This window comes from Python bivittatus, unplaced genomic scaffold, assembly GCF_059951505.1.
Source record: "Python bivittatus isolate LINGU-HERP-01145 unplaced genomic scaffold, Pbiv_v1 ctg000310_np1212, whole genome shotgun sequence".
In the NCBI taxonomy this organism is placed as follows: domain Eukaryota; kingdom Metazoa; phylum Chordata; class Lepidosauria; order Squamata; family Pythonidae; genus Python; species Python bivittatus.
The window spans coordinates 1,583,626-1,595,630 of record NW_028277054.1 but is presented as its reverse complement, the minus strand read 5'-3'; the positions used below and the strand labels follow the sequence as shown (position 1 = coordinate 1,595,630).

General features: G+C 41.3%; 1 protein-coding gene across 2 annotated transcripts in view; it reads left to right on the top strand.

Annotated features, from left to right (window-relative positions):
* The first annotated feature begins 222 nt into the window (after positions 1 to 222).
* Positions 223 to 12,005, top strand: part of ARHGAP35 (Rho GTPase activating protein 35) — a 67,506-nt gene continuing 55,723 nt past the window's right edge. The window contains exon 1 of one of the 2 annotated variants that reach the window (XM_088139761.1): positions 223 to 629. The gene's annotated coding sequence lies outside the window, so the exon portion shown is untranslated. Of the gene's footprint in view, positions 630 to 695; positions 846 to 12,005 lie in introns of those variants that run through there. The other variant, XM_088139762.1, reaches the window with a different exon arrangement.

Genomic DNA, 12,005 nt, shown 5'->3' with positions numbered 1-12,005 from the left:
CTCCGTGAGAGGCGAAGCCGGGCGGCGCGCTCCCCGCCACCCCCGCGTGCGCGCGCACGTCCTGCAGGCGACGAGGGGCGGGGCCGCCCCGGCGCAGGCGCGCTCCCAACCTCGCTGCTTCGATCTGGGGCGCGCCCGCATCTTCTCCTCCCCCCCGGCCGGAGAGGCCGCCCCGCCCCCTTCCCCTCCCATTCTCGGCCACGCCGCCGGCCACGCCCCCCGCTCTCCCCGCCGCCGGCGCGAGCCGCGGCTCCTGCGCAAGACTCGGCCTCCCCGTGTGCGCGTGCGCGCGCGCGCCCCTGACGCACGCGGCCCCGCGCCCTGTCGCTCTCCCTCAGTCGATGGTGCCGCCGCCGCCGCCGCCGCCGCCTCCCCTCCTCGCGAGGCGAAGGCGCCTCCTCGGCCTCCCCCGCCGCCGCCGCCCGCCGCCGCCTTCTCCCGCCGCCCGGCCTCTCCCTTCCTCCCTCGCCGCGGCCGGGTGAAGGAAGGAAGGGCGAGCGAGCGAGCGGGAGCGAGGGAGGGAGGAACATGGCGCCGCCTCCTCCGCCCTCGCCGCCGCCGCCGCTTCGGGTCCTCGTCCGCCCCGCCCCGAGAGCCCGGCCCGGCCCGGCCCCGCCGCCCCCGACCCGGTGAGTAGCCTCGCCTGTCGCCGCCCGCCCTCCCCGGCCCGCGGGCGAACAATGAGGAGTGGGAGAAGGGGGTCCCGAGGGGGGGACCTTCCCCGCGGCGCCCCCCAGGAGCGGTGCCAGCGGGCGGGGGGCCGTGCTGGGGAAAGGGAGGCGCCCCTCGGCGGGGAGGGGGCGCGGTGCCGGAGGAAGACCCTTCCCCGCCCCGGGGAGGGCCAGGTAGGTCCTGCAGCCGCCCCCCACCCGCCAGGGATGCAGCATCGAGGGGGAAGTCGGAGGAAAGGAGGAAATCTGTTCCCGCGGGCGGAGGGTCGCCCACCCCGCCGCGCCTGGGCTTGGAAGGGGATCTCTGGCCGGGAAGGGGGAGCGGCTGCCTCTGCCCCGCCTGCCACTCTTCCGAGCGGGGAGGACCCCCCCCCCCGCTCCCAGACTTACCCCCTTCGCTGCAGACCCAGCGAGAATGTGTTAATTCGGGAGCTGGGTTCAGCGTGTTGGGCGAACACAGACAATGAGGGGCCTGGAGTTACTGAGGTGTTGTGAGTGGCGGGGCTTGTGTGGGGTCTGTCTCGGAACAATATGGGGGATGGAGTTGAGGGAAGAGAGAGGGACCCTCAGCCGAGGGAGTGTAAAATAAAGTGTGAGGGACAAAAGGCAAATTCCAGCTGCTGTTGCTTTTTGTGCATATGGGGGGGGTATGGGAAGGAGTGACCATTTGCTAGAGGGGAAAAAGCACTAACCTCTGTCAACCCTCAGAAAACAGCACGCTCCGTCCGCTTTCAGGCTGTAGATGGATGCATGGAAAGCTCCTGCTTAGTATCCTTGCTCCTCTGGTAATGTTGGACAGGAATTGATAACCATCTTTCTAGGCGCTGCTTCGGTGGGGTGGTCCTGAGTCCCTGAGATGGGCTGCTGGCATTTCCAGTGGCCATATTTTGCCACTGGAAAGGGTTGCTTCCTCCAGCACTGCTCTCAGGGATGTGGGAATTCTTCTCTCCCAAAGTTGAAGAACTTTGAACATGGTGAGATCGTGCCTTGCTGCAGAACTGAAATTTCTGTCTGGGTTCCAGCATAATCAATGTAAAAACGATGTCTGTTGCTTTAATTTTAGAACCGAGTGTGTATTTTTCCAAATTTAGGGGGACAGGGTCCATACTTTGACTTTTTCATTGTGAGTGTATTATCTACCCCTCCCTCCTTTCATGTTTTATAAAATTGTAAGACAAAAATTAGTTTCAGAATTTTCTTTACAGAATTATATAATGTTCAAAATAGGCCTTAGTTCAGGCCTACCTATGTGTGAGCATTAAATTGTGGGAGAAGTGAGGTATTGTTTTCTGCATGTCTCATTTTTGTTTCCATGTGGCTCTCCTGGGACATCTCCCCACCTTCTGGAGAATAGCATCTTTTTGCTATTTGTAGTCATCATGTTTGCAAGTTAATAATGCTGAGAAAGCAAGAAGAGGTTTTCCTTAACTTGTTGGTGCAAATTCACATTCAATATTTTGTTTTATGCAGTAGAATTTATCAGGATGTTACTTTAATAAAGCACTTGGGGAAGGGGAAATGCCATAGTACAAGTCAAGCACAACTCCTGGTGACTTTGTGGATGCATCCCTGTAATTCTTTTGGCCACTGTACAGAAGTGATTAGCTATCATGTTCTTCCAAGATGTTTTTTTCAACTTCCCAATCCTGGAAAATCTACTATTCTGTGCTCTCACATCCAAGTGCAAACCAGGCTGAACTTTGCTTAGTTTCCAAGCCTAGACAAGATTGCCTACTAATGTAAAAGGCATCCAAAGTGCAGAGAAAAAAGAAAGCAGTATAGCATGTGGGAATGTGTTCTCTACATTTTTCCTCTAAATTCTTTTCACCCCTCTATATTGTTGAGCTACGCCAAGGCTGTGCTTGCCTCCTTAGGCTTATTCCTCCAGGTCACATGTGCTCTCGCCATTATGTTTTCCCCAAGGATGGATTGAGAGCAATAGCCTTTTTCTTTAGAATCTCTTGATTATTCTGTTTGAATAATTTAATTGGGGGAATGTATTCTCTGTCTTTGTAGTGGACATGACATGAATATCCAGGTTCCTTCTTTTGGAGACTTAGGAAATGGGTCATTAGTAGAAATGGGTCACTTTTACCTTACGAGGCTTTGAACTTAATGGATTATCTAAAAGATAGGAACAGAATTTCCCAAGAATGAATATCTGAGATTGTAATAGCATTTAAGCAATTTTCTTTTTTTGTCCTTGTTAAGTTGTCATTGTCAAGGCATCATCAAAACAGCATCCTTACATAGCTGTTTTTCAAATGAATTAGAATATGCAATATTCTACATGATAAGTAATGGACATTCTGTTTACTCTGTCTGCAAGTGCAAAGACACTACCTCTCACTTAAAAGTTAATCCAGATTTTCATTTTTATAGATGTATGTGTTTTTGAGAGGTTCGTAATCATTATCAGCTGCCTTAACAAATAGCATTTGTAGGATGGGAAGTTGGGTTTTTAAAAAAATTTAAAGCTGGTTTAAATGTTCATTGATATTTATAAACTTCTCATCTACCTTCTGAGGTTTTTTTGTTCTGAGGTTTTTTTTTTACTGTGTTTTGATATCCATATCAGTAATAAGAACCAATATGGACCCCAAGACCAATTATAAGTTTTTGTTTGCTAGCCTTCTATACAAAGTAATTTATTTTATCAGACCTTTTATGTTCATAGCAACCACAATCTAAACAATAAGAGTCTTTTGCAGAGCTAATTCTGCAAATGATCATAATTTTTGTCACTGGGACAGTCATGAGGTTTTAATTCTAAGTGGTGTTGGAGAAATCTTAGTCAGGATCCAAAGAGCATGCTTACTACAAGCTGAGTTTTGGTATTTAGAGATGGGCTTTTGGGGGGTAAAGCTGATTAATTACAAGAAGTAAGAAGTAATTTTGATCCTGAAAGGCCATTTTAGATTCATTTGCATCTGAGCATTTAGTTGCAGAGTAGAACTCTTTTTTTTTTTGGTAAGGTCTGAAAATTCTGCCAGCAGATGATTTTCAGGATGTGGCAGTAAATAGTTTTGTTTTTTTCCATTCCTTCACACAGGATGGACTGAAGCCTTAGACCTGGCTTTTAACCACCATTCACATTCTTGCAGATGTAAGAACATTTTATATACAGTAATAGGGCAAGGAGGCAGCTTTACCAATGGCTTATTTCCCTTCTGGTCCCCAGCTGGTTGTAGGACGTCCCTTTCCATGCTGAAAGCTGAGGGAGGGAGGGAGGAAATGCAAGACAAATGATATATTTGTATCTGTTTTCAGGTATTGATGGCTTCAAGGATCTTTAGTGGCAAGATTTTCAAAAGTAGTTATGTAATCTTGTTTCTAAGGTTCTTTGTCTCAGGGAAGATGTGCATTCTGCAGAAGTGCAGCTTTTGTTCCTTCTTGTCCTTCCTGGAGAAAAAAAAACGGGGTGCTGAAGATAGAAGGATCCAGGGGAAAGGGTTGTATCCAACTAATTTTCAGTTAAATGTAGTTTAGGATTTGAATTGAAACCTGAGCAGATTTCAGAAGTTCCGTGTTTGTCTTGTAAAAGATCTGTGGCCTTCTGATGTAATTCCATTGCATTTTGTTCAATCAAGTTTGGATAGTGCAAATGATTGATTTTTGTGTTTCATACCGAGGTTTTATATTTATGGCTCAGTCAATCCATGCATAACTGCATTTTTGTCATTGGTGCCTCACTTCTTAATAATATCTTTACTCGGAAGTTAATGCATTTTTAAAAATATTATCAGTAACAGTATTTTAGGATGCAGCTTAAACAGGTCTAAAAAGGCATACGGTGCCAGTGCTGCTTATGGAGTCATTTTGACCTTGTCCTCAAATAGCAATTGAATGAATAGTTTGAATTGCTGTGTTTCAGGAACAAACTAACACTTTGGTGTAAGTGTTTCTAACCCTGTTCATTTACTATTTTTAACTATAGAACTGGCTACTTGCAGATTTATTGTAGCAGATAAGTTTTTACATGTGGCATAATCCCAATATGAATTTCTTACTTCTGAAGGATGGAGTATGTTCTCCTGAGCCATTTTAATGTGGTTGGAGAAAGGACATTACACGCAATCTTCCCACCTTTCCTTTTGTTTCCGTTGAATTCCTTCCTTATGCAGTATGCTTATCAAGAAACCACTTGCTTTCAACTTGCTTTCTTTTTCTGAAATAACATAGTCATTGTGCGACCGATAACTTACAAAGTTTTTGTTTTCTCGTATGCATTTAAAAGCAGACTGAATCTCTTTGCACTGCTTCAAGTTGGTACAATTTGCTGATAAACATGAAGTTTAAATTATATAATTTATAATATGTTCTGCAAGGTGCTATAATTAATTAAAGTCCTAGAACTTGCCTTGTCCTTGGAGAACACATTTCAGAAGTATAAGAAAATGGAATGATGCTAGCAAATTACATATCAAGTTGCATAACATAAATGGTACAAATACGGGCGTTGCTGCAATGGATAAGTATTTTCTAACATACTGCTCATCAGTGAAGCCAAAAACATTGGCACTGCTATTTCCATCCATATGCTTTTCAATGTCATCCATTAAATTCAATGAATCCTGATCAAGTTTTTGTTGCTGATTAAGCATTTCAAAAAATAAGTTAGCTATACATAAGGCAGCTGTGGTTTGGTATGATGTGGACAAGTTCTTTGCCAGTGTACAATCTGGGTTTAAGCTTTGCACCTCTAGCCATAATGTGCTTTGTGTGGATGTGGCTCAGCATTATATATTAACCGACCATTCAGTAAACCATCATTAAAAGAAAAGATACCTTAAATTGATGTGCTACAGTACTTTGTTGAAGAAAGAAGCAGATATCCGTAAATTGTATTTTTTTACCTCACTTCTGATTTAGTGAGAAACCTAATGTGCTGTACCTTTCAAAGCGGCATACTATACCTTATTGTAAAATAATTGCAAAGGGAGTTTATTTAGTAACTTTGTATAGTAGTTCTCTGGAATTTCTGGACAGTTTACAACCTTAAAATGCAATAAAATCCTATGAAGATAATAGCCACACTGGACTGTTTTTTGGTCTGGACAAGAATAGAAATGCATGACATATGTTTGAGAAACTTTCATGCTTCTAAGAATCCAATTTTTCAGTTTTCAAAATATGTTTTTAGCATGCTGAGATTTTTTTTCCAGGACCAATTAATTTAAATCAAGCTTTCACTTTCCAAGTTAATTCTTTTCTGAACAAGTATGCATACAAATTAGTTGCTATATTAGTTAAAACATTTCCATTGCTGCTAAATGGAGCCTTTACATTTCCCAGGCATAATGCAGGAGCTCTGCTCATCTATCCCACATGCCTTTTGTACAACATAATTTATATCTGAAACCAAGAAGTTGGTTTCTGGAAGCAAAAAGCAGTTGCTTCTTAATATAGCTATTTCTCCTGTTCAGCCTGCATTCTACTGCTAATCATAATTTGAAGAAGGGTGACTACAATTTATTGTTTTCAAAGGACTAAATATTTTGAAGAAAACAACAATTTCATGGCAAATTTATTTGATTAATTTACATTTTATATGAAAACTCATATTTTTGTCTCAGTTCATTCTTGTTAAAACTAACAAAAGTGAATAAGTTAGTGGATTTGCCTGAGATTTAGTTGAATGTGAGTATTCTAGCTTCAGTGAGACAGTGATTGATTGATTGTGTACCATCAGGTTGATGTTCACTCTTAGTGACCACTTAGATAGAGAGGATCTATCTCTAACCTAGTCCTTTAGGTCTTCCAAAGGTGCGTCCGTCGTAACTGTAGTTGAGTCCATCTACCTTGCTGCTAGTTGTCCTCTTTTTCTCTTTTCTTCCATCTTTGCCAGCATTGTAAACTTTCAAGAGAACTAGGCCTTCTGCGTAATGTGTCCAAAATGTAATTTGAACTTGGTCATTTGTGCCTCAAGTGAGAACTCTGGTTTGATTTGTTTTATGATCCATTTGTTTTCTTGGCTATCCATGGTACTCTCAGGAGACTTCAACACCAAAGTTCAAAAGTGTCAGTACTCTTTAAGTCCTGCTTCTTCAGAGATGAACTTTCACTTCCATAGAGTGTCACAAGGGAAAACATCACCTGAATGATTCTGATCTTTGTAAATATAGACACATCACAGCATCTGAATATCTTTTCCAAGGCCTTCAATGCTCTTCTACCAAATGCTAGTCTGTGGTGTATTTTTTGACTGCTGGTTCCTTTACTGTTGACAGTTGATTTCCGTTCTATATAGAATTTAATATTAAAACAGTGGAGATTCAGTTCATTCTCTCTGCAGTTCCCTTGTGACCCTGGGAAAAGATGCAGCTGCTTTAAAGAGTTGCAGAGAAGAGTTACATTTGGGCCCTTGCACATTCCAGACCATCTTTTTGGAACTGAATTTGAAGTACTGCACAGTATTTTAGTACTGTAGCTTTATAATTTGTTTCTGTTGCATTCCTACACATTTTTATCCAAGTTATTTTAGGGGGAACTCTGAAATAACTGACAACTAATTTTTTAAAATTTGACTTGATTTAAAAAACAATCAATGCATCCATTTTTATCCATCCTGCTTTCTGTTAGAGATGTAGAAGGAACTTTGGCAGTTTGAGGATGAAAGAGATGAAGATTGAAAATCAAGGTGCAGTAAAAGAGACTATTACGTTGTTAAATGTGTATCAAGAGTTCTTCATGACCTGAGCCAGGGATCGACTTTTGAGAGCAACAGTTCCATTTTTTTTATTTGAATAAAAGTGTAGGGTGTAGCCAAAATAATTGGGTTGTCAGTGCTGAATATGCTGCCCAGCTGCTGATGCTTTTATTTCTTGGCAGTGATTTTTACAGAAGCTCGGAGCAATGTAAATGGTGGTGTTAATTGTCTTTTTAAACTGATGAGATAAGACTGATGAAAGCATAGGCTTCTTATCAAGGATTACTTCTGGGTGTCATTATTACAGTTACATAATGGCCTAAAACTTATTGATTATTTTTTAAAATAAATTTGAAATGCCTATTGACTGATAAAAGCTGTGTTAACAAAAGGATATAAAGAGAGTTGGTCGTATTTAATAAAAGAGGGCACCTGCTGCATAATCACGCAAGCAGACTGGAAGAATGAGCAGGAACCATTGTTCACCTGACATATATGTTTCAGAGAGTAGCAGTTTAGCAATGGTCTGTCTAGTCTGCATATTCTGTATATTCTTTTTTCAAGAATGAACAGCTGGTTGCCTGTGAATAGCTCACAAGTAGGGCGTGAAGGTATGTTATGGCTGTACTCAGCATTTGTAATTCAGTGGGTTCTTTGTACATTAAGATTTCTTTACGTATCAGTGTTAGTAGATACAAATTCATATCTCCTTTGTGGACTGTCTGTTTCTCCTCTTAAAATTGTCAGAGCTAGTAATTTGGGGTGTTCATCATCTGCAAAAAGAACCAGCATAGTTAGATTGAAAAATTGTTTGGTTATTAAAAGCACTGTCTATCTTATGCCCAGGGAACTAGGAGCCTGATCTTACCTGAGTTTTACAGGTACTGGCAGTTTAGAACAGTATGCAGTAATGGACCAGGTACTTAAATACATTATATTGACATGATAGGCTGCCAAAACACTGCTTTATGAAATCATGTGCCCACCATGTTTTAATGAGATGTGCAGTTTTTTAAAATGTCTGTTTTGAAAACTTTAGAGTTTTTCAGAGCCTTGTACAAATTTGGAAACTCTGGGCTTCCTCCAGTATTTTTTGTTTGTTTGTTTGTTTCGTAAACTTGTCCCCACCCATCTCCCCACAGTGGGGGACTCTGGGCGGCTTACATCAAATTAAAATACTTGATGCCCTCATATCTAGGTCATTTGCCACAGGTCTGGTCAGTCACTTTATTTTGTGGAAAGCAGCTAGACTCCAAATGTAACTCACTGTACATTTCATGAGATTTGGGGCAGTTTGGAAGAGTGATCTGGATCATCACAAAAGATTGCATAATGGCACTCAAAATAGTTTGCAACCTCCCAGCATACTCTGGTGGAGGGTGGGCAGGGCCTTTGATATGGACAATCACCATTATTCAGAAGATGAGTTAGCTGTTTGTGCTTTAGAATATTCTATCTCTTCCTTCCTCCCATATTTGGAACTAGAATAATTGGTTCCCACAACAAGCTAAACCCTAAACTCAGGCTAAAAATCACTATTACTGTGTTCACATAATAACTGTATTATAGTTTAACACGATGGCCTGGTTTACATAACAAGCTAAGATAATGACTGGGTTCCCACGGCACACTGAAACACCAATTATCAAACCCCATTTTACCATAGTGTTCTGCAAATCCAGCCATTCCGTAATTCATTCCTGTGAGTTCAGAGTTCGTCATTTGCCATTTGAAACTGAGAGAAGTCATACATTATTTTAATCTAAAGAGTGATTTTATAAACTACCTAAAGGAATAGTGCCTTTTTAGAAGAATATGGAAATATAAATGCCAGGATATCAAATAATTGCGGCTGCCATCTTTATAGGATCCTTTCTAAGTGGTTTTAGTGTACCCCCTTGTCCTAAACTTTTTAATGATTCTGCTGAGAGAAGAATTACAGAAGAATTTTTGTCTGTAAGAAAGCCTGTTGGCAGACTTGATTCTCCATCTACTGGGAATGTCTTGATTGTAAATGGGAAGAAAGCAAGAACTATGTTCTTGGTCAGCATTTATTAATTTCAGTGGGATTTGTGCAGGTAATAGTCCTCAACAGATCTACCCCCTCTTCTCTTTAATTCAGCTGCTGCTAAATTTAACAGCTGTCGTTTGGGAGGCTAAGCTCTAGATCAGTGTTTTTCAGCCTTGGCAACTTTAAGATGTGTGGACTTCAATTCCCAGAATTCCCCAGCCAGCATGGCTGGCTGGGGAATTCTGGGAGTTGAAGTCCACACATCTTAAAGTTGCTAAGGTTGAGAAACACTGCTCTAGATGTTACTTCTTGGTTATAATTGCAGATGTCTTAAATAATATTTTCAATAGTATCTGTCTCTTTTGAAAACATCTTTCTCCATGAAAAATGCTCCTAGAAGTGCAGAAGAGAGAGCTGTGCTGTAGTCAGTCAGTCAGTCAGTCAGTCATATATGCAGCTCCAGCTGAAACCAATTCTGAATAGTTTACAATCCTTCTGTAGGTAAGCAGGGTAAAACAACCCAAGATAAGAACCCAATAATAAAATTATAAAATTGTATACAAACCCAAGGAACAATACAAGAATGATCAATAACCTTTTGTATCAATGGAGGTATATAAATACATTTGTTTCCATCTCAGAGGTCTGATGAAATAACCAGCATGTGGGAGCATCTCTGGGGGGATGCTGTTCCAGGGAAGAGGGGCATCAGTTGAGAAGGCCCACCTCCGAGGATGATGTCATTCTTTCAAAGAAGGAATACAGAAGGAGCCCACCCTTCCTGGTATTCTTGAAGATATCCAGATTCAGAACCATGGAGGCTCCCTTTATATCTAAAGCTTGAATTCCTCCTCATTCCCATCCCCACTTAGTTAGCTGTAATGACCCAGCTGGGAAGGAGTCCAGGCTGCTTGGCTATTCTCCAATTCTTCCACCATCCAAGTGGCTAGATGCTTCAAAGTGTTGTGATACCACAGTGATAGCAGTGCTTGAAGACTGTAAGCTAATACCTCGCATCCTTTGCATTGATTCTTGCACACTTAAGGCCCAATTCTATTTCCCTAAGAATGTTTAGAATGATGAGGCAGGTGAAAAATAGTGCTAGAATTGGGTCTTTACAATTTCACCTTCTATTTGATTATTGATGAATATTGGTTTCCCTTGTTAGTGATAAGTTTGATTCATAACCTGTGCTTGCTTAGTTTTTCCATTAACAGGAAACAGAGCAGGTTCTTGTTGTTTTAGCTCATTGAATGGTAACATTGAAAGAGAAGTAGATGATAAAAATTATTCATTCTCTCATCAGGAAGTGAAAAAGAACCTTTACTGTAGAGTGTTACGTAGGGTATCTGCAATAAGCCTGGTTGGAATAAATAGACATGGACAGAATATCTCTTGCATTTTTACTATTCAAGAGTGAAGGAAAAGCATGGAGCAATATATTATGATGACAAACCACCATAGAACTTATTTGGTATATCTTTGCATCTCATTTAATGTCCAGATATAGCCAAGTTGTACAGTGGGATTCTTAACATTGTTCGGTGATACAAAAAAAAAAAAACCTTAAATAATAAGAACCCATGAGATGGTTATGTTGATCCTGGATTTTGACATTTGTTTATAGTTTAATCCCAGCTGCCATTACATTACATATTTATTGTTATGCTGTTGTTATATTGTATTTGTTGTTAGCTGCCCAGAGTCACAATGATGAGATGGGTGGCTATACATATCAGTATTAAATAAATAAAGCAAGCTCCTTAAAGATTGGAAACAGCTTTATTTGATCTTTATAAGGAAGGTTTGGGTTTGTTGTACTTTCAGATGTTTCTGTAACAAAATTATGTTTCTCCTGGAATAGAAATTCTATTGGAGAGAAATAACTACTGAGAAGACTTCATCACAGGCAGGAAGTGTTTTCTCTTTTATTCTCTTTCCTTCTCTAAACTTCATATGCACTATGTCTTTCCTGTTTATAACTGATTCATAGGAAATATTCCACACATATCTGAGTATATATTGAAAAGGTAAGAAAACACATAGGACCCTTCCTTGGAGTAAAAAAGTACTTTAAGATGGAAAAGAAAAAATAACTAATATTAATCCCAAACAAGGGTAATAATACGCCTACAATTTTATAGCTTTGCATTGCATAGAGTTCTTTTTTAAGATCCTTGCTAACTTCTCCCTAAAACAAAAAAATGGGGGAAGAAGGCTGAGAAAGTGTTACAGGTAGTTCTTGGGTTATGACCTCTTGTTCAGCAACTGTTCAAAGTTATGATGGCGCTGAATGAGGGGGTTATGACTAGTCCTCGGAGTTCTGGCCATTGCAGCATCCCTGTAGTCACATGATCGTGATCCAGGTACTCAGGTGTCCAGCTTGCAATTATGATGGTGCAGTGAGCCGCGGTCACAAGATCACGATTTCTGATGTTCCCTGCCAGCATCCCACAAGCAGAGTCAATGGGGAAGCTGGCAGGAAGTCAGACGTCACTTCTGCCCCTGCCATTCTATAGGAGTTCTATAGGAAACCCATAATTGGTTGGCAGACTTATAAAATGTTAATAGTCCAGATATTTTTAGTTTTAATTAACTGCTCGCAAAGACCGGAAGCTTTGTTACTTGAAGAACAAACCAATCAGACATCATTCATTTGCTGGTCCTGAACACT